The following is a 26,173-nucleotide window of genomic DNA, read 5'->3' on the forward strand; positions in this document are numbered from 1 at the left end:
GGGGGGGGGCGGGGAAGGGCACTTAATGCTAAGAGGAATCCAGATTCTGGCTTTCCCTTTTTCCAGTCACTAGACAGGTAACTTCAGATGTCAGTTACCTTCTCTAGACTTCAGATTGTTCACTTTGATATGAACCAATCAGATTAGAAAAATCTTTAAAGCCACTTTTAATACTAAATATCTCTATTCTCTGTAAAAGAAATTACAAACCTTAATGTTTATGAAAGCACTTGGCAGGGCAGTCCCATGGACTTACCTCACCCAAAAGACCATGAGATTTGGAGAGTTAAGTGTATACATTAACTCACCATGGCATATAAGCATTTTGGGATAGGAAGGTGGGAATAAGAAGATTCAAGAGCCATAGTTTCATCAGATTCTTAAACAGCCCTGACCTTATAAAACATTTATAAAAATAGATGCTAAATGTTTTTTTAAAAATCCCCAAAGAATTAGCAATTACTATTCTTACAGTGTTTAACAGCTCAGGAAAGACAGACTAATTTTGATAAGACAGACAAACTGAATTACTACAACTTTCCTCCTAACTTAATACCAGTTTGTGATTATGTAAGAAAATGCAAGAGGAAAGTGACAAGAATTATGCAGAAAAGCAGAGATAAAACTAATTTGGCTTTGAAACGCGTTACTTTCAAGTCAGATTTATTCTTCAAATTATGTGCTGCTTAGATAAGCATTATTTTTCCTTTCTTAAACATTTACAAAAGGACGACAGAAGGTAGCCCAGAAAGGCACAACAGAAGGTAAATTTATTTAAAGACCTAAAAAAACACAAGCCAAGTCATGTCTATACTGGCATACCAAAGCACAGCAGAACAATGACGATTTGGGTCTTCTGAACGAAAGACCAAAAACATAGTTAAGATGGAGTTTCTAGAGTTTGACTGCCTCGATCATATCCCAGGAAAGATTAGAAATCATAATCGTTCACTACACGGTCTGAAGCAAGATTCTGAATCATTCTGGCCTCAGTTTCTTTACCTGTAAAATGTGACAACAACAGTACTTATGGACGTTTTGAGGCTTAAATGAGATATGGGTATTACAAACAATGCCTGGCACACATACGTAAACATTCAGAAAAAAAAGGTTAGCTACAATTATTTCTCCTCTCTAAGGCGCTGAACCAAATTAGAATCGATGACACTAATAATAATAAGATCTACAGAAAAGTCAAACTCCTTTTATCCAGTAGCTTCAACTGTCCCTTCCAAACTGCGTTTTACTTTAAAAAAAACAGCTAGTTAGTGATAAAATTAGTTTATATATGTCTTTCCATCTTTGACTCCAGAAACTCATTAGTAGAGGGAACAAGTGAGAAGAGTAAAGGTCCTGGGGCGGCACTGGCTAGCAGAACCTTCTGTGATAATGGAACTATTCTATACACATACTGTCCAGTATGGCAGCCACTAGCCACAAGCAGCTACTAAGTGCTTGAAATGTAGCTAGTGCTGAGAAAGTGAATTTTTATTTAATTTTAATTTAAACTTAAATAGCTATACGTAGCAGAGTGCAGTGGCTCACGCCTATAACTCCAACACTTTGGGAGGCCGAGGCGGGAGAAAAGCTTGAGCTCAGGAGTTCGAGACCAGCCTGGGCAACATGACGAAACCCTGTCTCTACAAAAAATACAAAAACAAATTAGTCAGGCAGACATGGTGGCAGTGTCTGCAGTCCCAGCAACTTGGGAGGCTGAAGTGGGAGGACTGCCTGGGCCTGGGAGGTTGAGGCTGCAGTGAGCCATGATCGTGCCACTGCACTCCAGCCTGGGTGACAGAGAGAGACCCTGTCTCAAAAAAATAGAATAAAATAAAATTTCAAAAAAGCTACATGTGACTATGGCTACCTTAGTGGATAGCAGAGCCCTAGATAATCCATAAGCTAAATAAGGATTGTCAGAAATTTAAGCAAAATAAGGATCTTCTTTTCCTGAATTTTTATATGTTCAACTCAAATATCTTTGTTTCTGGTATAGGCCTGGTAAGTTAGACTAGTTAAAGAAACATGTCAGTTGATACATCAATACAGTGCAAATTCAGTGGTAATAAAAGGATCATAGTTAAGTATGTGGTCCTCTGATATTTTAGAAGGTCCCTAAGGCCAAGTTAAATTCAAACTCACATGAAGCATTCAGTACACATATCAGAGCTGCAAAGGTCCTTATCAGCATCCCTAAAGCATCTGTTCCTCCTCTACCAAATGAAAAGCTACTTATACAATTCAGACTGAATATCTCTGCATTTATCTTAAATTTTTCTCTAGAAATTGATAGTTCTGTAAGCCTTTTCCTTCTTTCAGGCACACTGGTGTTCCTGGCCATCTCAGCCCTTCCACTATAAACAAAACCCATGTACCACCCATATCTGAAGTATAACGCCAGACTCCTGCTTAGCTACCCCTGTAATATGGTTTAATTACGATGACTGAACTAACAGGCTGACATCATAGACTTTTACAGGCTGACCCCATGTCATCCTGATGTATCATTTTGCACCAGTTCAGTGCTGTAAATCAATTTAAGATCTCAAGCAGGTTGAAAAGGCTGGTAATGATGCTTTCTCTGCCGTCTCTGGAGACTCTACATTATACCCAACTTACATTATTTATAAAGCCTCAGTGGTGCCTCCATTAGCCTTGTAAGACTACACAAATGAGATCTTTTATACACACACACACTTGGCCTTGATTATGTAGGCTACTGCAGCTTAAACATGCTTGTCTAATTATACCCAAGTTACTTCTTTTTCCAATCTACTAAGTTATTAGATTTTATCTTTAACCCAGAATTGCTAGAAATCAAAATTACAAAGTGAAATTTAGTTTTTAACTAATAAATGTAATACACGTAGCTGAGAAAATGTGACTTACTTCCTCTTAATGCCTTAATGAACTTAGTAGAAATAAAATTAAATTCCAAGAAGTGTAAGAGGTCAATGTCTTTAACTGCCTAAAAATTGTCATTTCTCTAAAACACAAAGGTCATCAGCTCTTCAAGGATATGAAATCAAAGGATACTGCAAGGGGTAAAATGTATTTGGTTACACACCTATGGTTGTAGGGGTCAAAACTAAATCAAGGACAAATCCCTACCCTCAGAAGAAACCTGATCCTGCCTGAATCCTCTAGAGGCTCTGGCATCACCCATCTCCAAAAAAATCATCTCTCACGACCCTAGTTACACTTTCCTAAGAACTGCAGTATTACACCAATGATACACCACCTGCACAGAAATATCAAATAACTGCAAATAGGGAAGAGGGTGGGAGAGGGCAGAACAAACACTTTAATCAGTACAGCATATTTAGATCTGGCACCTACATCAGAATAACACTGATGCAACAATATTTACACCAATTGAAAATGCTGGGGCAGTGAACACTTCTGTCCCGATTCTTTTTTAATACAGCTCACCCACCTTCAATACAATTTAAAGTAATTACAAACAAGATGAAAAATCAACATGGGCAGGGAACAGTTTTCTCATTGTGTTACCGAGGTGTGGGCAAGTTATCCACAACAGACAATTAGACCCAGAGATGTTCTGAAATAAAGGCATTCTGAGATTTAGCCGCTGAGAGTTGCAGCAACAGGAAGACATAACAGAAATCATGCAACTTCTTTATCATTCCACGTACTTTGAAACTTCAGATACAATGGAAAGAAAAGAGGGGGGAGGGCAGAGAAAAAGGACAGTTGTCTCAGCACTCACGAAAACGATGCTTTCTCAGGAGATGGTTGAGACCGGCCTCAATTTTCAGAAGGAACGCGCCTTTACTGGTTATCTTGCACCGTGTATTTAAAAATTGCATGCGCTTCAAAATAAACAAAAGCTCAGCTACTGTAGTTTTGAGATCTGGCAGGCATTTGTTCCTCCTCCCCTCCTAAAGCACATCAAGGAAACGTTCTCCCTTTAAAGCCTTCATACAGCTTCAGCAACTAGAAAAACAAGCCCACGTCTGTCTCTCACGCCCACCACCCCCACCTTCCTACAGAAACAACCCCAAGAAACACTAACAAAGACAGGGAGCAGAGTAAAGGAACAGTTGTTCAACCGCGAACTCACGAATACACATGCAGTGAGGCAATCGACTCCGGTAAAGGGAAAGGAATGAGACACCAGGAGACGCAGCGGGTGTAGGCGGAAGAGGGGGAAAAAATTACGCGCCGCCGCCAAACCTTTGAATAAATTAGAGGGGATTTCGGTGCGAACTTTCCTTGACCTCGACCCCAAAGAGGCTCGCTGGGGCCGAGAAGGAAACCTGTGCGGGATGTGGCGGGGCTCGGGGCGCCAGGGTCCCCCGCCCGCGAGACCCGCTCCACCAGGCGCCTTGGAGGGCAGCGCCGGCTGTCGTCCTCCAGCTCCCGCAGGAGTCGCCCCGCCGGCGCGTGGGACACAATGGGTCCGCCGGCCGCGCGAACGGGCCTCGGCCCGGCTGCGGCACGGGAGAGATGTGAGGAGCGCGCGGAGGGGGAGCGCGGCCAGGGAGGTCCCAGCGCGGTCGGGCCCGAGGGCCGAGGCTCGGGGGCCCGGGAACTGGGCTTCCCACAGCAGAAGACCCAACAAAGACACCAGGGGAGCCCGGCGGGCTGGGCACGAGGAGAAGACGCGGTGGCAGGTTCGCTCCTCAGAGCTGCAGGGAGGCGCCATCATGGGGGGTGGGGGGTTCGCGGCCCGCCCCGCGCAAAAAGAGCCCCCTCCCTGCCGCCGCCCGCGCCCCAAGCCCAGCACGACCGCGGTGGCCCCACGGGTGCAGAGGCGACGGCGACGGCGCTGGAAAGCCTGGGGCGCCCAGGGGAGGGCGGCGACGCAGCATGAAGGGAAAGTTGGGTTCGGGTCTGTTTCGTTTTACCGGGTTAGCGGCGCGCCAGTCCGCGCGGGCGCACGAGTGGCCGGGCGAGCGGGGTCCCGCGGCCCAGGTCTGGCCGGCCGGGCGCTGCGCCGCGCTCCGCTCCCAGGGTCCCTCCCCGAGCCTCGGCCCGGCTTGAGCCGCTCGGCCTCTCCTTTCTCCGCCCGCCCGCCTGCTCTCTCCTGGAGCCTGGATTGATCTGGTCGCGCTGGCGTCAGGGAGTCGGAGCCGCCCAACCTCCACTCCTCCGCTGCCAATACCCGGCGCACTCGCCTGCCCGCCCGCCCGCTCGCTCGCTCACACGCTCACCCGCTCACCCGCTCACCCGCTCACCCGCGCGCCGCCGCCGCTGCCGCGCGACCAGGGATCCTCTCCAAATTCCCGGCCCGACCGGCGTGAGCGCAGCGCGGCCGGGGCCGGAGGACGGCGCGGGGGAGCGGCTGGAGCCACCCCCTTCTACCAGCAGCCCCACGCCCCGTTTATTCCTGGAGAAAAAACAGTGTAGCGGCGTTCAGGCTTTCCTAACCCTGCCTTTTTAGTCCCGGTGGAGCGGACTTGGTCCATTATCTGCAAGTGAATTTCGATACTCCATGTTTTTATTTTCTGAAATGTTCATTAATGCTTCCACCGCGCCCACCGAATCGTTCTATAAACGTGGAGTGCATGTTGACAGTTATCTTTGGAGACGCGCCCTTTTATGTCTAGTTTTCGTTGCCCCTCACGCACTCTCCAATAATTTGCACACCCCAGAAGTTGTACGTACCCAGAATTGGATAGCCTAGTAACTGCTGCACGTGCTTATACAAACCGTGAGTCAACAGATGCGTTTTATGTCAACTCAGGATCCAGTGATTCGAGTAGGTAACCTTGTTGCCCTAAATGACATGCCACAAGGAGATACTGCTTTAAAACTCCACATTTTTGGTCCAATTTCTACAATCTTTTAGATGATGCCAACTCCGTCACACTTAACTCTTAGCTACCTGATCTGCATAGACACTGAAAATATCTTCTAAGAGTCAACTTTTCTCTTGGCTAACTCTTGAAACTGCATAAAATCTTGGATAATTACTATAATGTTGAGTTACGTTTAGACAAGAATGATTTTTTTTTTTTTTGAGGAATAAATTTCCCATAAAAAAAAAAAAAAAAAAAAAAAATCACTCCCAGCAGTCAGAACATGCCTTCTAATTAAATTCCTTTTTCCCTTAACCTATTTGAGCACTTACTGGTCAATTCGTGGGCCTCATCTTATTTTCCCTAAAAGCAGCGTTTGACGCAGTTGATCATCCTCTGCTCCTTAGAACAACAGGAAAGTGAACCTTGTTAAATGCCACTCAGATCAGGCCACTCCCCTGTTGAAAACCCTCCCTTGATATATAGTATAAAGTATCCCATACAAGAGAACATTATTCAGCCATAAAAAGAAATGAAGTACTGATACTGATGCATGCTACATGGATAACCTTTCAAAACATATGAAGTGAAAGAAGACAGACCACACATTGTATTCTTTCACATATGTGAAATGCTCAGAGTAGGCAAGGCTATGGAGACAGAAAGTAGTTTGGTGGTTTGCATAGGGTTGGGGAAATGAGGAACCTGAGGAGTGACTGCTAAAGGTTATGGGGTGACAAAATTGTTCTAAAACTAGTTTCTGGTGGTGGTTGCGCAACTCTGTGGATATACCAAAAGCCTTTAAATTGTACACTTTAAATGGGTCAATCATTTGGTATGTGAATTTTACCTCAAGCTATTAAAAAAAAACATGACAGTGAAATGCAGTATATGACCTTGATTGGATCCTGAATGGGGAGGGGGAGCTATAAACTGTCATTTTAAAGCTGTTATTTTTTTAAAAAATCTATAGATGGCATTTATTTATTTAATTTTGAGACGGAGTCTCGCTCAGTCGCCCAGGCTGGAGTGCTATGGCATGATCTCGGCTCACTGCAACCTCTGCCTCCGGGGTTCAAGCAATTCTCCTGCCTCAGTCTCTCGAGTAACTAGGACTACAGATACCAACCACCATGCCCATCTAAGTTTTGTATTTTTAGTAGAGACAGGGTTTCACCATTTTGACCAGGCTGGTCTCGAACTCCTGGCCTCAAGTGATCCGCCCATCTCAGCCTCCCAAAGTCCTGGGATTTCAAGCATGACCCCTTGTACCCAGCCTAGATGGCCTTTCTTAGTGCAGTCCTAGTAGTCTTAAATAACTATTAATATTATTATGTATGCAATAAAATTTGATTTTGCCCATTATGCAAGTTACTTCTTTAAATGATAATAAAAATTTGGATATTCTTTTTAAAAGGACATTGATGAGACCATTGTAAAAGCTAAATATGGCCAGTATATTAATAGCATTATATTAAATTTTTTAAAAATCCTCCCTTGGGTCCTCATTTCACTCAAAGTAAAAGTTCCTATAATGAGCACAAGACTCTACATAATCTTTCCTTCCCCCTCCTTTACCACTCTGACCTGCACTTCTACTCTTCCTCTTGCTCACTTCCCCAAGTCACATTGACATTCCCACTCTTCTGGAACAATCTGGGCACATTCTCACCTCAGTATTTATGTGCTAGCTATTCCCTCCCTTTCTAAGCTCATTTTGTGTTGCTATAATAGAATACCAGATAGAGTTTGGCTATGTGTCCCCACCCAAATCTCATCTTGAATTGTAGCTCCCATAACCTCCATGTGTCATAGAAGGGACCTGGTGGGAGGTAATGGAATCATGAGGGTGGGTTCTTCTCATTCTGTTCTCATGATAGTAAGTCTTGTGAGAATCTGATGGTTTTACAAAGGGCAGTTTCCCTGCACACGCCCTCTTGCCTGCCACCGTGTAAGATGTGCCTTTGCTGCTCTTTCACCTTCTGCCATGATTGTGAGGCTTCCCCAGCCAAGTGAAACTGTGAGTCCATTAAACCTTTTTTTTTTTTGGAGACAGAATCTCTGTCACCTAGGCTGGAGTGCAGTGATGCAACCTTGGCTCACTGCAACATCCGCCTCCAAGGTTCAAGCAATTCTCCTGCCTTGGCCTCCCGAGTAGCTAGGAGTACACGCATGCACCACCACACTTGGCTAATCTTTTTTTTGTATTTTTTAGTAGAGACAGGGTTTTGCCATGTTAGCCAGGCTGGTCTCAAACTCCTGAGCTCAGGTGATCCACCTGCCGTGGCCTCCCAAAGTGCCGGGATTACAGGTGTGAGCCACCATGCCCAGCCCTAAACCACGTTTTCTTTATAAATTACCCAGTCTCGTGTATTTCTTCATAGCAGTATGAAAATGGACTAATGCAACCACCACTAATACAAACTATTGTGTAGTTTATACACAATAGAAGTTAATTTAGCTCATGGCTGTGGGGGCTGGGAAATCCAAAATCAAGAGGCTGCATCTGGTGAGGGCCTTCTTCCTTCATCATAACATAGCAGAAGGCATCACATAGCAAGAGAGAGAACATGAGAGGGAGGGTAGAAAAGGGCCAAACTCATACTTGTATCAGTAATCCACTCCTAAGATACCAAACCGCACTCCTGTAGTGCCATTAATCTATTCATGAGGGCAGATCCCTGTTAAAAGAAAAACTTTTACGCAAATTAAATTTAACAGAGTTTAATTGAGCAAAGAGCAATTTGAGAACTGAGCAGCCCCCAGAACCAGAATCGTTTCAGAGCAACTTTGGGGCTGCCACAGGGTCAGATGATATTTATGGGCAGAGAAGGAAAAGAGACAGAAAATGGAGTGAGGTACAGAAAAAAGCTGGATTGGTTAGAGCTAAATTTTTGCCTTATTTTAACACAGTTTGAACAGTTGGCTGCCTGTGATTGACCAAAACTCTGTGGTTGGTACAAGAGGTGGTTACAATCTGTTTGCATATCCAATTAGGTTACAGTTTGCTGTGTCCAGAGAAACCTTTAGGCTTAACTTAAAATATGTATGGGCCGGGCGTGGTAGCTCACGCCTGTAATCCCAGCACTTTGGGAGGCCAAGGTGGGCGGATCACCTGCGGTCAAGAGTTTGAGACCAGCCTGACCAACATGGAGAAACCCGTCTCTACTAAAAATACAAAATTAGTTGGACGTGGTGGCGCATGCCTGTAATCTCAGCTTCTCAGGAGGCTGAGGCAGGAGAATCAGTTGAATCGGGGAAGTGGAGGCTGCAGTGAGCTGAGATTGCTCCATTTTACTCCAGCCTGGGCAACAAGAGCAAAACTCCATCACAAAAAAAGTATATGTGTATATATATATATATATATATATATATATATATGGAGGCAGCTGTAGTCTAAACTTAATTTAATAGCCCTCATGACATCATCACTTCTTAAAGTTCTTACCTCTCAACACTGCTGCATTGGGGATTAAGTTTACAATATATAAACTTTGGGGATGCATGCAAGCCATAGCACTCCCTAGACAGCTCTTCCCACAGATGTCCACATGGCTCACTCCTTCATCTCCCTCAAGTCTTCACTCAAATGTCTCCATATTATTTAGCCAAAAGAGCAGGATTTTTGGTCTACTGTGTTCGTTGCTATAATCTCAGTGCCTAAGCAGTGCCTGGTATTTAATAGGAGCATATTAAATATCTGTTGAATGAATCAATGAGTAAATGAAGCACTGTTCTAGCAGGGGATATGGTGGCAAGCAGAAAAAAATCCCTGCCCTCATCAAGGAAGACAGATAATAAATAAATAAATACATGGCTGGACATGGTGGCTCACACCTGTAATCCCAGCACTTTGGGAGGCCAAGGCAGGTGGATCATGAGGTCAGGAGTTCAAAACCAGCCTGGCCAGCATGGTGAAACGCCGTCTCTACTAAAAAAAAAAAAAAAAAAAAAAAAGCCGGGCATGGTGGCATGTGTCTGTAGTCCCAGCTACTTGGGAGACTGAGGCAGGAGAATTACTTGAACCTGGGAGGCAGAGGTTGCAGTGAGCTGAGATCGTGCCACTGTACTACAGCCTGGATGATAGAGCGAGACTCCATCTCAAAAAATAAATAATGAAATAAATAAATACACAAATATGCTAGAGAGTGGTACAAGTGATGGAAAAAAACAGGGGAAGAGGGATTGAGAACGGGATAGATGACTATTTCTAAAGGGACAGAGGAAACCTCACTGCAAGAGGTCCTGAAGGAAGGGAAGGAAGCACAGTACATAGTCTTGAGGGATGAATTCCCAACCTCCCAAGCAGAAGGAAGAGCAAGTGTAAAGACCTAGAAGCTGAGTCTACTTTACGCATGCACTGAAAAGCCAGGGGGCGGGGTTGGGGGCAGTGCAGTGATGTAGGAAAAGCTAGTGACTGGAGGGAAGGCAGAGTATGTGGACCCAGATGCACACAAGCTGGTGCTTGCTTGCAGAGGTGAGAACACAGGAATGGTCTCTTCTCAACACTCTCATCTTGGTGAAATTGCCAGGGAACCTGCTTCCTGAGAATGGTGGGATTGAAGAGATGCTGGAGGTTGGAAAAGAGAGGAGTGATATCTAACAGTCATCTAGGAGTGTTTGAAAGCAAATGAACTCTGGAAATGTGGTAGGATTGCTACTATTAAGTGTCCATTTGAGGTTAGTGGCCATTAATTAATTTATTTATCTGAGACGGAGTCTTGCTCAGTCACCCAGGCTGGAGTGCAGTGTCACGATCTTGCCTCACTGTCACGATCTCAGCTCACTGCAACCTCTACCTCCCGGGTTCAAGTGATTCTCCTGCCTCAGCCTCCCTAGTAAGTGGGATTACAGGCATGCACCAGCATGCCCAGTTAATTTTTGTATTTTCAGTAGAGACGGGGTTTCACCATGTTGGCCAGTCTGGTCTCAAACTCCTGACCTCAGGTGATCCACCTGCCTCAGCCTCTCAAAGTGCTGGGATTACAGGCATGAGCCACTACGCCCAGTTTAGTGGTCATGAATTTAAAGTAAGACCGGTCAGCATGGCTGTGGGTTTTTCTCCAGCCTCGGTTAACCTAAGGGGACAGAGCTGAGTTTAACTAGGGCTGGGGTTTTGCAGGTGTATGTCATGGAAGGAAAGGGCATCAGACAGCGGAAGGTATAGGCAATGGAGTGACTGTGGGGGTCTGTGATAGGAAGAAGGCGAAAACGTATAGTAATGTGAAATGTTGGAAAGATGATAGGATCCACCGAGTGAAGGTCCCAGTGGGGTCCATGAGTTACTGGAGTTGGGACCCTTTCCCAAAAGCTGGGGAGCAGTCTGGGAATGAGATACTTGAAATTGAAATCATGATGCTGGGGCAGTTTTGAGCAATGCCAAGATGTAAGGGTGTGACCAGAGATAGTGTACGGCTGAGGTAGAGAGGAGGACAGGATCCTTCCAGAAAAGGAGATATTGAGGAACTGAAGGCAAATTAATTATGTTATGTAATCAGTTTATCGGGAAAAAATCAGCTACTAATCACTTAAGAGAAGCTCTTAAAATTGGCTGCAAATTTTATATAAGCAAAATGTAAATCCAAAAACTTGTTTTAAGAGATGATTCTACTCAATAGAAAAATAAATGTAATGATTTATAGTTCAGCTCCCTCAGGGAATTTAAGTGACTCAGTTTTCCTGGAATGAGCCTGCCAAGGATCATTGGTGTGTTATTTTTCATATTAAAAGGAATGCTGGCCCGGCATGGTGGCTCATGTCTGTGATTCCAGCACTTTGGGAGGCCAAGGTGGGGGTCAGGAGTTCGAGACCAGCCTGGGCAACATAGTGAAACCCCATCTCTACAAAATATACAGAAAATTAGCCAGGTGTGGTGATACACGCCTATAGTCCCAGTTACTCAAGAGGCTAAGGTGGGAGGATGGATTGAGTCTGGAAGGTCAAGTCTGCAGTGAGTTGTGAGGATGCCACTGCACTCCAGCCTGGGCCAAAGAGCAAGACTCTGTCTCTGAAAAATATGTTGTTGTTGTTGTTGTTGGAATCCTTTATTCTCCCATCACACCCTTTGCTCCAAAGAAGTTATAGCTCTCTGTAATTATAAATGTATTTAGTCAAATTGTTGAGTATCCAGTGAGAAAACCCCACTGCTCTTCTAAGTACTATGTGGGTGGGAGCTGTATCTAGTTTGTGTTCCCATCTCCAAGCCCAAAGTTTGCACAGACCTGTCATGGCAGATCCTCAAATATTTGCTGAAAGAATAAATCTCTAATACAACTGTTGTGGTCAAATACAAATTGGTATTTTTTCTTAATTACAGCATACTTCATAGTAATTGTCCTCATTATTGCCCCCACGTCTGAAATTCAGATCTAATTATAAATTGTAGGAATTAATAAAAAGTTGTCAGCCCTTTTCCTAAGAGTTTTGTAACAGTCTATACATTACAAAGTTCCATGTGAAAATTCTATGGTAAACATTATGATGACAGTAAAACTTTGTATTTCCAGTTTCTTAAATTTGTGGGGTGATATGGTTTGGCTCTGTGTCCACACCCAAATCTCATGTTGAATTGTAATCCCCATGTGTCAGGGGAGTGACCTGGTGGAAGGTGATTGGATCATGGGGGGCAGATTTCCCCCATGCTGTTCTTGTGATAGTGAGTGAGTTCTCATGAGATGTGATAGTTTAAAAGTATAGCACTTCCCCCTCACTCTCTCTCTCCTGCTCCACAATAATGAGACATGCTTGGTTTCCTCTTCAACTTCCACCATAATTGTAAGTTTCCTGAGGAGTCCTAGGCTTGCTTCCTGTTTAGTCTGCAGAACTGTGAGTCAGTTAAACCTCTTTTCTTCATAAATTATCCAGTCTCAGGTAGTTCTTTATAGCAGTGTGAGAATGGACTAATACAGAAAATTGGTACCAGGAAAGTGGGGAATTACTATAAAGATACCTGAAAATGTGGAAGTGACTTTGGAACTGGGTATTGGGCAGAGGTTGGAACAATTTGGCACACAGAAGACAGGAAGATGTGGGAAAGTTTGGAGCTTCATGGAGACTTATTGAATGATTTTGACCAAAATGCTAATAGTGATATGGATAGTGAAGTCCAGACTGAGTTGATCTCAGATAGAAATGAGAAACTTATTGGGAACTAGAGTAAAGGTCACTCTTGCTATTCTTTAGCCAAGAAACTGATAGCATTGTGCCCTTGCTGTAGAGATCTGTGGAACTTTGAACTTGAGAGAGATGACTTAAGGTATCTGGCAGAAGAAGTTTCTAAGCAGCAAAGCACTCGAGATGTGGTCTGGCTGCTCCTCACAGCATACAGTCATATGTGTTCACAAAGAGATGGTCTGAAATTGGAACTTATATTTAAAAGGGAAACAGAGCATAAAAGTTTAGAAAATTTGCAGCCTGATCATATGGTTGAAAAAGAAAACAGAGCCATTTTCTGGGGACAAATTCAAGCTGGCTGCAGAAATTTGCATAAGTAAAAACCCAAATATTAACAGCCAAGACAGTGGGGAAAACATCTCCAGGGCATGTAAGAGACCTTTGCAGCAGCCCCTCCCATGATAGGCCTGGAGGCCTATGAGGGAAAAAAGGTTTTGTGGGCCATGCCCAGGGCCCTGCTGCTCTATGCAGCTTTGGGACATGATGCCCTGCAACCGAGCCCCTCCAGCTCCAGCCATGTCTAAAAGGGGCCAAGGTACAGCTTGGGCTGTTGCTTCAGAGGGTGCAAGCCCCAAGCTTTGACAGCTTCCATGTGATGTTGGGCCTGCAGGTGCATAGACGACAAGAGCTGAGCTTTGGGAGCCTCTGCCTAGATTTCAGATAATGTACAGAAATGCCTGGATGTCCAGGCAGAAGTGTGCTGCCAAGATGGAGTCCTCATGGAGAGCCTCTACTAGGGCAGTACAGAGGGGAAATGTGGGATTGGAGCCCTCACATAGAGTCCCCACTGGGGCGCTGCCTAGTAGAGCTGTGAGAAGAGGGCTGTCGTCTTCCAGACCCCAGAATGGTAGATCCACCAACTGCTTGCACTGTGCACCTGGAAAAGCTGCAGGCACTCAATGCCAGCCTGTGAATGCAGCCAAAGGGGGCTGTACACTGCCACAGGGGCATTGGAGTTGCAGAGCCACAGGAGGTGCCAAAGGCCTTGGAAGCCCACCCCTTGCATCAATGTGACCGGGATGTGAGACATGGAGTCAAAGGAAATTATTTTGGAGTTTTAAGATTTAATGACTGCCCTGCTGGGTTTTGAACTTGCATGGGGGCCTATAGCCCCTTTGTTTTGGCCCATTTCTCCCATTTGGAATGGGAGTATTTACACAATTTCTCTATCCCCATTGTATCTTGGAAGTAACTAACTTTTTTTTTATTTTACAGGCTTATAGGCAGAAGGGATTTGCCTTGTCTCAGATGAGACTTTGGACTTGGGGGCTTTTGAGTTAATGCTGGAATGAGTTAAAACTTTGGGGGACTATTGAAAAGGGATAATTGTATTTTGCAATGTGAGAAGGACATGAGATTTGGGAGGGGAGGGGGCAGAATGATATGGTTTGGCTCTGTCCCCACCCAAATCTCATGTTGAATTGTAATCCCCACGTCAGGGGAGAGACCTGGTGGGAGGTGATTGAATCATGGGGGCAGATTTCCCCCATGTTGTTCTCATAATAGCAAGTGAGTTCACATGAGATGTGATGGTTTAAAAGTGTAGCATATGTAGGTTCTCTCTCTCCTGCTCTACTATGGTAAGATGTGGCTTGCTTTTCCTTCACCTTCTACCATGATTATAAGTTTCCTGATATCTCTTAGCCATGCTTCCTGTTAAGCCTGCAGAACTGTGAGTCAATTAAACCTCTTTTCTTCATAAATTACCCAGTCTCAAGTAGTTCTTTACAGCAATGTGAGAACAGACTAATACATGGGGCATTCTATACTCTTTGCTTAATGGAATTATTGTCTTGTGCTACATTGTCAGTGAAGTCAGGAAGTATTTGTAACATTTACACACAGACCTTTGAGGATAATTTATTCTCTCACTCACTTTCCTGCCACGTGAAACTTCAATACTTCAATGTCCTTATTCCCCAAAACATCACAGAGAATATTACTGCTACTGGACTCCTGATATAGACTGACAGCATTCTCTTCACTTATCTGATCTCTATTAATTCAATCATTTTATATCCATTGTTCAAATGTTGCTCCTAAATTCACCTAACAAAAGCAGAGTAAACAGACAACCCACACAGTGGGAGAAAATATTTGCAAACTATGCCTCCAACAAAGGACAAATATCCAGAATCTATAAGGAACTCAAATCAGCAAACAATAATAATAATTATAATCCCATCAAAAAGTGGGTTAAGTAAATATAAATAGACAATTCTCAAAAGAAGATATGCAAACGACCAACAAACATGAAAAAAATGCTCAACATCATTAATTATCAGGGAAATGCGAATTAAAACCACAATGAGATACCACCTTACTCCTGCAAGAATGACCATAATTTAAAAATCAAAAATAATAGATGTTGGTATGGATGTGGTGAAAGGGAACACTTTTACACTGCTAGTGGGAATGTAAACTAGTACAACTACTATGGAAAACAGTATGGAGATTCCTTAAAGAACTAAAAGTAGAACTACCATTTGATCCAGCAACCCCACTGTTGGGTACCTTCCCAGAGGAAAAGAAGTCATTATGTGAACAAGATATTTGCATATACATGTTTATAGCAGCACAATTTGCGATTGCAAAAATATGGAACCAGCCTAAATGTCCATCAACCAGCAAGTGGATAAAGATAATGTGGGCTGGGTGTAGTGGCTCACCCCTGTAATCCCAGCACTTTGGGAGGCCGAGGTGGTTGGATCACCTGAGGTCAGGAGTTTGAGATCAGCCTGCCCAACATGGAGAAACCCCGTGTCTACTAAAAATACAAAGATTAGCCAAGCATGGTGGCAGCCACCTGTAATCCCAGCTACTCGGGAGGCTGAGGTGGAAGAATTGCTTGAACCCAGGAGGCAGAGGTTGCCCAGTGAGCCGAGATCGCACCACTGCACTGCAGCCGGGGTGACAGAGCAAGACTCCATCTCAAAAAAAAAAAAAAGTGATATATATATATATACACACACACACACACACACACACATATATAGTAGTATACCATGGTATACTACTCAGCCATAAAAAGGAACAAAATAACACCATTCACAGCAACCTGGATGGAGTTGGAGACCATTATTCTAAGTGAAATAACTTAGGAATGCAAAACCAATTGGTGCATACTCTCACTTGTAAGTGGGAGCTAAGCTATGAGAATGCAAATATGTAAGAATAATACAATGGACTTTGGGGACTTGTTGGGGAAAGGTGGAGGTGGGGGTGAGGGATAAAAGACTACACATTGGGTACGGTGTACACTGCTCAGGTGATGGGTGTCCCAAAATCTCAGAAGTCACCACTAAAGAACTTATCCATGTAATGAAAACCACCTATTCCCCAGAAAGTACTGAAATAAAATTGAAATGAGAGCCTTTTTCAAGTGTTGTTACATATCAAACTTATAATGGCTAGAGTTGACAGAGCACTTACCTGTCACAATACTAAACACCTGAGAGGCATCATCTCTTTCAGTCTCAAATCTCCATACAAGGTAGATGCCATCTTCCTTATCTGTGGATAGTATCAGTGTTTATTGAATAGGGTTTGTGAGAAACAATAATAATAGTGATAATAATAGCTAACACTTATGTTTACTGTTTGCCAGACATTGTTCTGAGCACCTTACATATATGTTATAAACTCCTTTTTTCTTCAGATCAATCCTATGAGATAGATACTATGCTATTTCCATTTTATAGATGAGGAAACTGAAACACCAACATGTTAAGTGACTTGCCAAGGTCACATAGCAAGTATGCTAATGCATCTAAAGTACTTAATGAAGTATCTGGCATATATATGTGTTCAGCAAATGTAGCCAATATTCTTTTCACTGGACATTCATAGTGTTGTACTTAAGTGAAGTATTTTAGGTAGACTCAATTAGTGGATTAGTACCTTTTTTAAAGTTTTAATGATCACATGATTTCCAGAAAAAGTTATTTAACAATTTTGCTTTCAAAAGTTATTTCCCTTCACTAGGCCTTCATCCATTGGCAAGGTTTTCCATGCTGAAAGATTGGCTCTGGCTACATTTAACACAAAACCTGAATAACAGCAGCTTAAGCAAGATAGGATTTACTTTATCACTTATAGAAAGAGACCAGAAAAAGGAATTTCAGGGACAGTTCAGTAGGGCAGCTCAGGACCATAACTGGCACAAACCAGGGGTTTGAACGTGTGTCAGGTAAATTTTAAAAACCCCCAGTAATCGATTCAGAGGTGTTAGGCCAAGGTCTCTGTGATTCCCTTTGCCTCTCCCTCACTGTTGATTATAAAATGGCCACTGCAGCTCCAGTCACCTCTTTATTCTGGACAGGAAAAATAAACAGGCAAGAAAAAGAGGGATGGACCAAGCCTGAAGCCCCTTTAAGGAAGACACCACTTACCACCATGGGTGATAGGCTGTCATCACTACCAGAACATCTGCCAATGCATCCTTGGTGAGAACTCTCATGTGGCTTTTCCTATTTATAAAGATGGCTAGGAAATATCATTTTTGGTTTTTAATCTAAGCAAACTATTTTTAATCCAGACAACAAAAGGACAAAGTGAGAAAGAAGGTAAAGGATGAATGCAGTGGTGTGCTCCAAATGTCTTGTACTGACTGTGAGAGCTGGTGGTGACATTTTCAGATTTTTTGCAAGCTTATTAAACACATTGCTAGCCTGAAATTGGCCACGGTGGGAGCATTTACATTGCAAAAATTGTCAAACACTGAAAATTAAGGCCCTGCTCCCTTTTGTGGAGAGGCAGTTGCTAAACTTTTACCAGCACACCACTGAATATTGGATAGGTAACTAGGAGTCCCTGCTACTGAAGGCTTTTTTTTTCTGTCTTACTACGTTTTCCACTTATTTCTGACTTTACTGGTTGAGACTTATTAACACATAGGTAAGTAATCTTTTGAAATACTTGGTGTTTTAATAATCCTCCTCTCTTTATTCTATTGAGTTTTATTCTTTCTGCAGAGAATGTACAAGTTGTTTCTTGGTAGTAAGTTAGGAGAGTCATAAAATATTGTGAATTTCTGTTCTAGACATTTAAAAGTTTTATTTTAAAATATTCTGATCTAGAAAGATTCAGATATATTCAGAAATAGCTTCTTAATTTTATATTTGAAGCAATTGTGATATCAAGCTGTTGCTAAGACCATTAGCTTTTCTAAGGCATAATTTTACTGAGGTAGAAAAAAATACCTTACAATAATTTTTCTTCCCAAATTTAATCCTGAGAAAAGGGTAAAGTGGAATATTGTCCCCTCCTGGTTATAAGGAGGAGTCAATGGCTCTTCACTCTCAAGGACGAGACTTCCTAAATAGGTCTTTTCCCCTTTTCTTTAGAATGTAAACAGGTACTTAAAAGCACAGCATTGACAATGACAAAGAATACTTTCCTTTTGGCTTGAAAGAAGGCAATAAGAAGAAAGATTTTAGGAGCTGAGCTGAAAATTAAGAAGAAAGCCTCAAGGGTTTGTGAGCATGAACCTACTTAAGGGGTCTTGCCTCCAAGACAGTGTTTAGGATGTACAGAAAGAAGCACGGGAAACAAAGGTATGTATCAGTTAGAGTTGCAACATGTACCTTAGATGTTTCTTTGAAAAATCTCGCTTTGTATGACTTCCTTTAGTGTTATCCAACTGTAGTAGCTATGATGAAGAATTTCTTTAATAAAAAAATGATCCGTATTGATTAGTCTGAAAGGCTTGGCTATGCAGCTGAATTATACATATTTGAACACTGTTTATTGAGGGCTTTTAGAGGATGGTCAACAAATGACACCTGCTTGCTTTCCTAAGTATGAAGCCAAATAAAGACCAAAATCAGGCCCAGCACAGTGGCTCATGCCTGTAATTCCAGCGCTTTGGGAGGCTAAGGCGGGAAGATTGCTTCAGCCCAGGAGTTAAGGGCCACAGTGAGCTATCATTGCACCAGGGCACTCCAGCCAAGGTGGCAGACCCTGTCCCCAAAAAATAAAACAAACAAAAATCAGAAGTCAGAGAGATAAAAGTCTAAATATGATCTTTATTATCTAAAACGTGGACTGGAAGATTTGGCCTTAGATCTGTGGCCAAATTTGCTTGCTAATGTTTTACCTCTAAATTAAAAAGTCTCGGATACTACCATAGTGGAACAGCCACAGGCTGCAATTTATTTGCAATAACTGTGGATCACAAAAGGTCTCTCTCTCATGAGAAAATGCCCTTCTTCTGGTTTCCCGAAAGATTATTCCACTCTGTATCAGTTTATACCCTTAGTTACCTCATCTTTCAAAAGACAGGCTAATGTTGTGCTTTTCCATTTGAGACAAGGTGATCACTTTTTTCCCCAGCTAACCAAGGGAGGCTCCATTTTGCCTAAATAAGACTTCCTGAAATTGTCCTTGTTTATTTGTTTTGAGGTCTTACTCTGTCTCCCAAGCTGGAGTGAAGTGGTGCAATGACATCTCACTACAGGCTCGAACTCCTGAGTTTGAGCCCATCCTTTCATTTCAGACTCCCTAGTAGTTCTAGGTCTGCAGGTGCATGCCACCACAATCAGCTTTTTTTTTTTTAATGGATATAGGATCTTCCTGGTCTTGAACTCCTGGCCTCAAACAGTCCTCCAGCCTTGGCTTCCCAGAATGCTGGGTAGAACCCACAGGGATTCAGATGTAGGTGGGCCACCACATCCAACCAAGTTCGTGTTTTCTTCTTAGGTGCTTAAGCTCAAATTGTATCCGTTTCAAATGGGTTGTATTGTCCCCAAAAGCCACGGCTAAGTTGGAAGGCTTTGTGTAAAATCACAGGAGACAAAATAGTAAGTAAAAACATGGGAACGTTACTATAGAAAGTCCTGATGACAGTTAAAGAACAGTGTTAACTTAGTTGGCTAATGTTTAATGAGTACCTACTGCATGCTGGGCACAGTTCTAAGCACTGGATGACTGCAGTGAGCAAGAAGCTTCCACTTTAAGTTGGCAATGATATTTTATTTGAGGAGAGCAACAATGAACACTGGAACACAAGATCTAAGCTATAAGTACAATAAAACAGAGTAATGTAACAGAGAATGATGTTGGGGGTGGACACCTTTATATTTTTCAGCCATACTCTCAATAACCTCAGGAGTCTTCTCTTCAAAAAATGAAGAATTGCACAATTTCTTCACCAGCAACAACCTTTCTTTTCCTGTAGTCTCAACTCTTTCTCTCCATTGACTCCTTCCCCGAACAGTAAACATCCTAAAAATATACACATATGCACACAACTTATAAATACACAAAACAGAGCCACAAAAATAAAACCCTTCTTGTTCCTAAATATTTATCTAGTTTTATCCATTTTCTTTTTCTCTTCTCATTCACACTTCCAGAAAGAGTAGTTTATGCCCCACTGTCTTCATTTTGTGAATCACATTCATCCCATAACCCACTAAAATCCAACTTCTGTCTGCTCCATGCCATTGAAACTATTCTTGCTAAGACAGGGCCATTGCATACTGCTGGGTAGGTTGTATATATACAGTCTTTTCCTGGTTAAAATTTCATTGACCTTTGTATTGCCAAATCTAATAAATACTTTTCTGTCTTTATTCAGTTGCATGGCTCAGATTCATTAAACACTACTAGTCATAAGTCTTCCATTCTCAAAAACCTTGGCTTTGTCAAAGGCTGGAAACAACACAACTGTCCGTTCCTAGAGGTCTAGCTGAATTAACACAATGGAGTACTTTGGAGCTATAACAAAGTGTTAGGACTGTTTTTTATATGCTACAGAGAGTAATTGCCAGGATATATTGTTAAGTGAAAAAAGTTGAGTAGAGAAAAATATGTATTGTATGTTATCATTTATTTTTAAAAGGTGAGGGATATGAACATATACATATTTGATCATAAAAAAATAATGGAAGGATAAACAAAAAAATATTTTACAGTTACATAGAGGGCAGAGGGGAAAAAAGGTCGAGAAAACAGGATGGAAGCTAGATGTCTCTGAATATACCATGTTTTGTGGATTTGACTTTGAACCCTGGAAATATTTTACCTACTTATAAAATGAAAGTCATTTTGTAAAAGAATCTAAATAGAAACTAAAATAGAAATAAAACTAAAATAAATAGAAACTAAAATAAAAAAACAAATCAACCTGTTAATCAAGCTTGTGATACAGAAAGGAATTATTTCAAATGACTTAAAAAATGCAGGCAGATCACGCGGTCAGGAGATCGAGACCATCCTGGTTAACACAGTGAAACCCCGTTTCTACTAAAAACAAAAATAAATCAGTTGGGTGTGGTAGCGTGCACCTGTAGTCGCAGCTACTCAGGAGGCTGAAGCAGGAGAATCGCTTGAACCCAGGAGGCAGAGGTTACAGTGAGCTGAGATTGCACCACTGCCCTCCAGCCTGGCAAGAGTGAGACTCCATCTCAAAAAAAAAAAAAAAGGCCAGGCACGATGGCTCACGCCTGTAATCCCAGCACTTTGGGAGGCTGAGGTAGGTGGATCACGAGGTCAGGAGTTCAAGACCAGCCTGGTCAAGATGGTGAAACCCCGTCTCTACTAAAAATGCAAAAAATTAGCCAGGTGTGGTGGCACGTGCCTGTAATCCCAGCCACTCCAGAGGCTGAGACAGAGAATTGCTTAAACCTGGAGGGGCGGAGGTTGCAGTGAGCCGAGATTGTGCCACTGTACTCCAGACTGGGTGACAGAGCGAGACTACATCTCAAAAAAAAAAAAAAAAAAAAGCCACAATCTGTAAATCCTTGGTGGAATATAATTGAAGGGCAAAAATAACTAAAAAAGAAAAGAAAACTTTCAGTAGTCATATCATTATTAATAATATTTGGCATTTTACATTTGAAATTATCATAAAGATATACAGTGATGCAACACATAGTGATGTTTTGGTCAATGATGGACTGCCTGTATGATGGTGGTTCCACATAAGATTAGAATGTAGCTGAGGAATTCCTGTCACCTAGTGACATTGCCATCATAATGTCATAGCATGATTCATTACTCCTGTTTGTGGTGATGCTGGTGTTAACAAACTGGCTGTACTGCCAGTTACATAAAAGTATAGCACATACAATTATGTACAGTACATAATACTTGATAATAAATGACTATGTCACTGGTTTATATGTTTACTAACTATATTTTGTAACATTATTTTAGAGTGTAGTTCTTCTACTTATTAAAGTTAACTGTAAAGCAATCTCAGGCAGGTCCTTCAGGAGGTATTCCAGAAGAAGGTATTGTTATCATAGGAGGTGACAGCTCCATGCATGTCATCTCAGAAGATTTTCCAGTGGGGCAAGATGTGACAGTGGGAAGCAGTGATATTGATCCTTATCCTGTACAAGCCTAGGTGGATGTGTGTGTCTGTGTCTTAGTTTTTAACAACAAAAAAATTCAAAAGCAAAAGAAAATATTTAAAATTTAAAATAGAAAACTTTATGGAATACTAACAATAGAAAGAAAATATTTTTGTACAATTGTACAATGTGCTTGTATTTTAAGCTAAGTGATTATGAAATAACTCAAAAGTTAAAAAATTTAAAAGTTTATAAAATCTAAAAGTTATAGTAAGTTAAGGTTAATTTATTATTGAAGATAGCCTTTATTATCTAAATTCAGTGTAGCCTAAGTGTGCAGTGTTTATAAGTCTACAGTAGTGTATAGTAATGTCCTAGGCCTTCACATTCACCCATCACTTACTCTCTGACTCACACAGAGCAATTTCCAGTCCTACAAGCTCTATTCATGGTAAATGCCCCATACAAGTGTACCATTTAAAATCTTTCCTATTTTATTTTATTTTCATCTGAATGAAGATAATAAAGTACTTTTACTGCAGGTTTGTTGCATTTAAATGACACAATGTAAGGGGTAAAAGTGTACAACACATAAAACCCCAGCATCAAACAAACAAGCGAAACAAAACACCAGCATCACTCATTTCCTCTAAATTCACAGTACAAAAGCAAATTATGGAAATGATGCGAGAGGGAACCAACAATGGCACGTTTTCTTCTTTCTTAAGGAAAGTCATAGCAGTTATTAATATTTATTCCCCTGTGAAGTACGTTGTTCTAATTTCCATTATTCCAAGGGGAAGTTCTGTCCTTGAGGACACCCAAAATTATGCTATTACACGGCCACATCAGCAGCATCCTGGGCACTGGGAGAAAAGCCAAGCNATCTAAAAGTTATAGTAAGTTAAGGTTAATTTATTATTGAAGATAGCCTTTATTATCTAAATTCAGTGTAGCCTAAGTGTGCAGTGTTTATAAGTCTACAGTAGTGTATAGTAATGTCCTAGGCCTTCACATTCACCCATCACTTACTCTCTGACTCACACAGAGCAATTTCCAGTCCTACAAGCTCTATTCATGGTAAATGCCCCATACAAGTGTACCATTTAAAAATCTTTCCTATTTTATTTTATTTTTCATCTGAATGAAGATAATAAAGTACTTTTACTGCAGGTTTGTTGCATTTAAATGACACAATGTAAGGGGTAAAAAGTGTACAACACATAAAACCCCAGCATCAAACAAACAAGCGAAACAAAACACCAGCATCACTCATTTCCTCTAAATTCACAGTACAAAAGCAAATTATGGAAATGATGCGAGAGGGAACCAACAATGGCACGTTTTCTTCTTTCTTAAGGAAAGTCATAGCAGTTATTAATATTTATTCCCCTGTGAAGTACGTTGTTCTAATTTCCATTATTCCAAGGGGAAGTTCTGTCCTTGAGGACACCCAAAATTATGCTATTACACGGCCACATCAGCAGCATCCTGGGCACTGGGAGAAAAAGCCAAGCAGCTCATTCTCTCTACAAAGTTGTTGCTCCATAAATAGTGTAATGATAGGATCATTTCACCATTACCAAGGCTCCTATCAGGGTCCCTACATGCCTTGACCAGTGAGGTCCTGAGGTCAGTAGAGTCACAAGTGAGCAGGCCACGGGTACTTCTAAGTAGGAAAGCATGAGAGCGTGAGAGAAGTCCACTCAGGTCTGCTGATTCAGCTATCAATAAAGGCTAAGAACATTCAGACTTATAAACTCCTTGAATGCCACCCCTCATTCTCTGTGGTTCTCTCAATTCAAGGTAGCAATATGTCATCTCTGAAGTTGCTCCTGAAAATAGAGGGCAGGTGATGGCTAGGCATGGTGGCTCACGCCTGTAATCCCAGCACTTTGGGAGGCCGAGGTGGGTGGATCACTTGAGGTCAGGAGTTCGAGACCAGCCTGGCCAACATGGCGAAATCCCATCTCTACTAAAAATATAAAAATTAGCCTGGTGTGGTGGCTTGCCCCTGTAATCCCAACTACTTGGGAGGCTGAGACATGAGAATTGCTTGAACCTGGAAGGCAGAGGTTGCAGTAAGCCAAGATCATGCCACTGCACTCCAGCCTGAGTGACAGAGCGAGATCATGATCCACAACAAGGCTAAGTGAATGTGTATAAAGTGTAAAGCAGCAGCTCTCTACCTCTCATGGGCATTAGAAATACCTGTGTATGTTTCTAAACATATGAGGGCTTGGACTTCACTCCTTAACCTCCAAAGGTGGAGCTCCAGGGAGATAGGTCTTGCCAAAGTTGAGTTGGCAATTCTGATGTGTGCCACAAAGAACTAACTATTGGTACAATGTTTCTGCCAGGCCTTGATTTCTGCCAAGATTGAACAATCTTTATTTTTGTGTAACTAGAGATGATTTATCAATGGTGCATTTTACAAGATCACCACGTTAAGAATTCCTTCGTTTGACTAACCTGGCTTCAGATTACCCACCAACAGGTGTGCATAAAATGTCAATTCACTTCATAACCAAAGTTAGAATTTTATTTTATTTTATTTTATTTTATTTTATTTATTATTATACTTTCAGTTCTAGGGTACATGTGCACAACGTGCAGGTTTGTTACATAGGTATACATGTGCCATGTTGGTGTGCTGCACCCATTAACGCGTCATTTACATTAGGTATATCTCCTAATGCTATCCCTCCCCGCTAACCCTACCCCACGACACACCCCAGTGTGTGATGTTCCCTACCCTGTGTCCAAGTGTTCTCATTGTTCAATTCCCACCTATGAGTGAGAACATGCAGTGTATGGTTTCCCTCCTTGCGATAGTTTGCTCACAGTGATGGTTTCCAGCTTCATCCATGTCCCTGCAAAGGATATGAACTCATCCTTTTTTATGGCTACATAGTATTCCATGGTGTATATGTGCCACATTTTCTTAATCCAGTCTATCATTGATGGACATTTGGGTTGGTTCCAAGTTTTTGCTATTGTGAATAGTACCGCAGTAAACATACGTGTGCATGTCTTTATAGCAGCATGATTTATAATCCTTTGGGTATATACCCAGTAATGGGATGGCTGGGTCATATGGTACATCTAGTTCTAGATCCTTGAGGAATCGCCATACTGTTTTCCACAATAGTTGAACTAGTTTACAGTCCCACCAACAGTGTAAAAGCATTCCTATTTCTCCACATCCTCTCCAGCACCTGTTGTTTCCTGACTTTTTAATGATTGCCATTCTAACTGGTGTGAGATGCTATCTCATTGTGGTTTTGATTTGCATTTCTCTGATGGCCAGTGATGACTGTTTTTTCATGTGTCTGTTGGCTCCATAACTGTCTTCTTTTGAGAAGTGTCTGTTCATATCCTTTTCCCACTTTTTGAAGGGGTTGTTTGATTTTTTTCTTGTAAATTTGTTTGAGTTCTTTGTAGATTCTGGATATTAGCCCTTTGTCAGATGTGTAGATTGTAAAAGTTTTCTGCGGTTCTGTCTGTTGCCTGTTTATTCTGATGGCGGTTTCTTTTGCTGTGCAGAAACTCTTTAGTTCAATTAGATCCTATTTGTCTACTTTGGCTTTTGTTGCCATTGCTTTTGGTGTTTTAGTCATGAAGTCCTTGGCCATGCCTGTGTCCTGAATGGTATTGCCTAGGTTTTCTTCTAGGGTTTTTATGGTTTTAGGTCTAACATTTGAGTCTTTAATCCATCTTGAATGAATTTTTGTATTAGGTGTAAGGAAGGGATCCAGTTTCAACTTTCTATATATGCCTAGCCAGTTTTCCCAGTACCATTTATTAAATAGGGAATCCTTTCCCCAGTTCTTGTTTTTGTCAGGTTTGTCAAAGGTCAGATGGTTGTAGATGTGTGGTATTATTTCTGAGGGCTCTGTTCTGTTCCATTGGTCTATATCTCTGTTTTGGTACCAG

General features: G+C 41.9%; 1 protein-coding gene and 1 pseudogene across 8 annotated transcripts in view; both read right to left on the minus strand.

Moving 5' to 3' along the window:
- Positions 1-6,145, minus strand: part of SMAD1 (SMAD family member 1) — an 80,613-nt gene extending 74,468 nt beyond the window's left edge. The window contains exon 1 of one of the 8 annotated variants that reach the window (XM_017881525.1): positions 6,098-6,145. The gene's annotated coding sequence lies outside the window, so the exon portion shown is untranslated. Of the gene's footprint in view, positions 1-3,730; positions 4,136-4,871; positions 5,482-6,097 lie in introns of those variants that run through there. The other 7 variants (XM_017881520.1, XM_017881522.1, XM_017881524.1 and 4 more) reach the window with 7 other exon arrangements.
- The window catches only part of LOC108535466 (nicotinamide/nicotinic acid mononucleotide adenylyltransferase 2-like), a 25,700-nt pseudogene continuing 4,708 nt past the window's right edge, over positions 5,182-26,173 (minus strand).

This window comes from Rhinopithecus bieti, unplaced genomic scaffold (genome assembly GCF_001698545.2).
Source record: "Rhinopithecus bieti isolate Rb0 unplaced genomic scaffold, ASM169854v2 scaffold_12478, whole genome shotgun sequence".
NCBI lineage: Eukaryota > Metazoa > Chordata > Mammalia > Primates > Cercopithecidae > Rhinopithecus > Rhinopithecus bieti.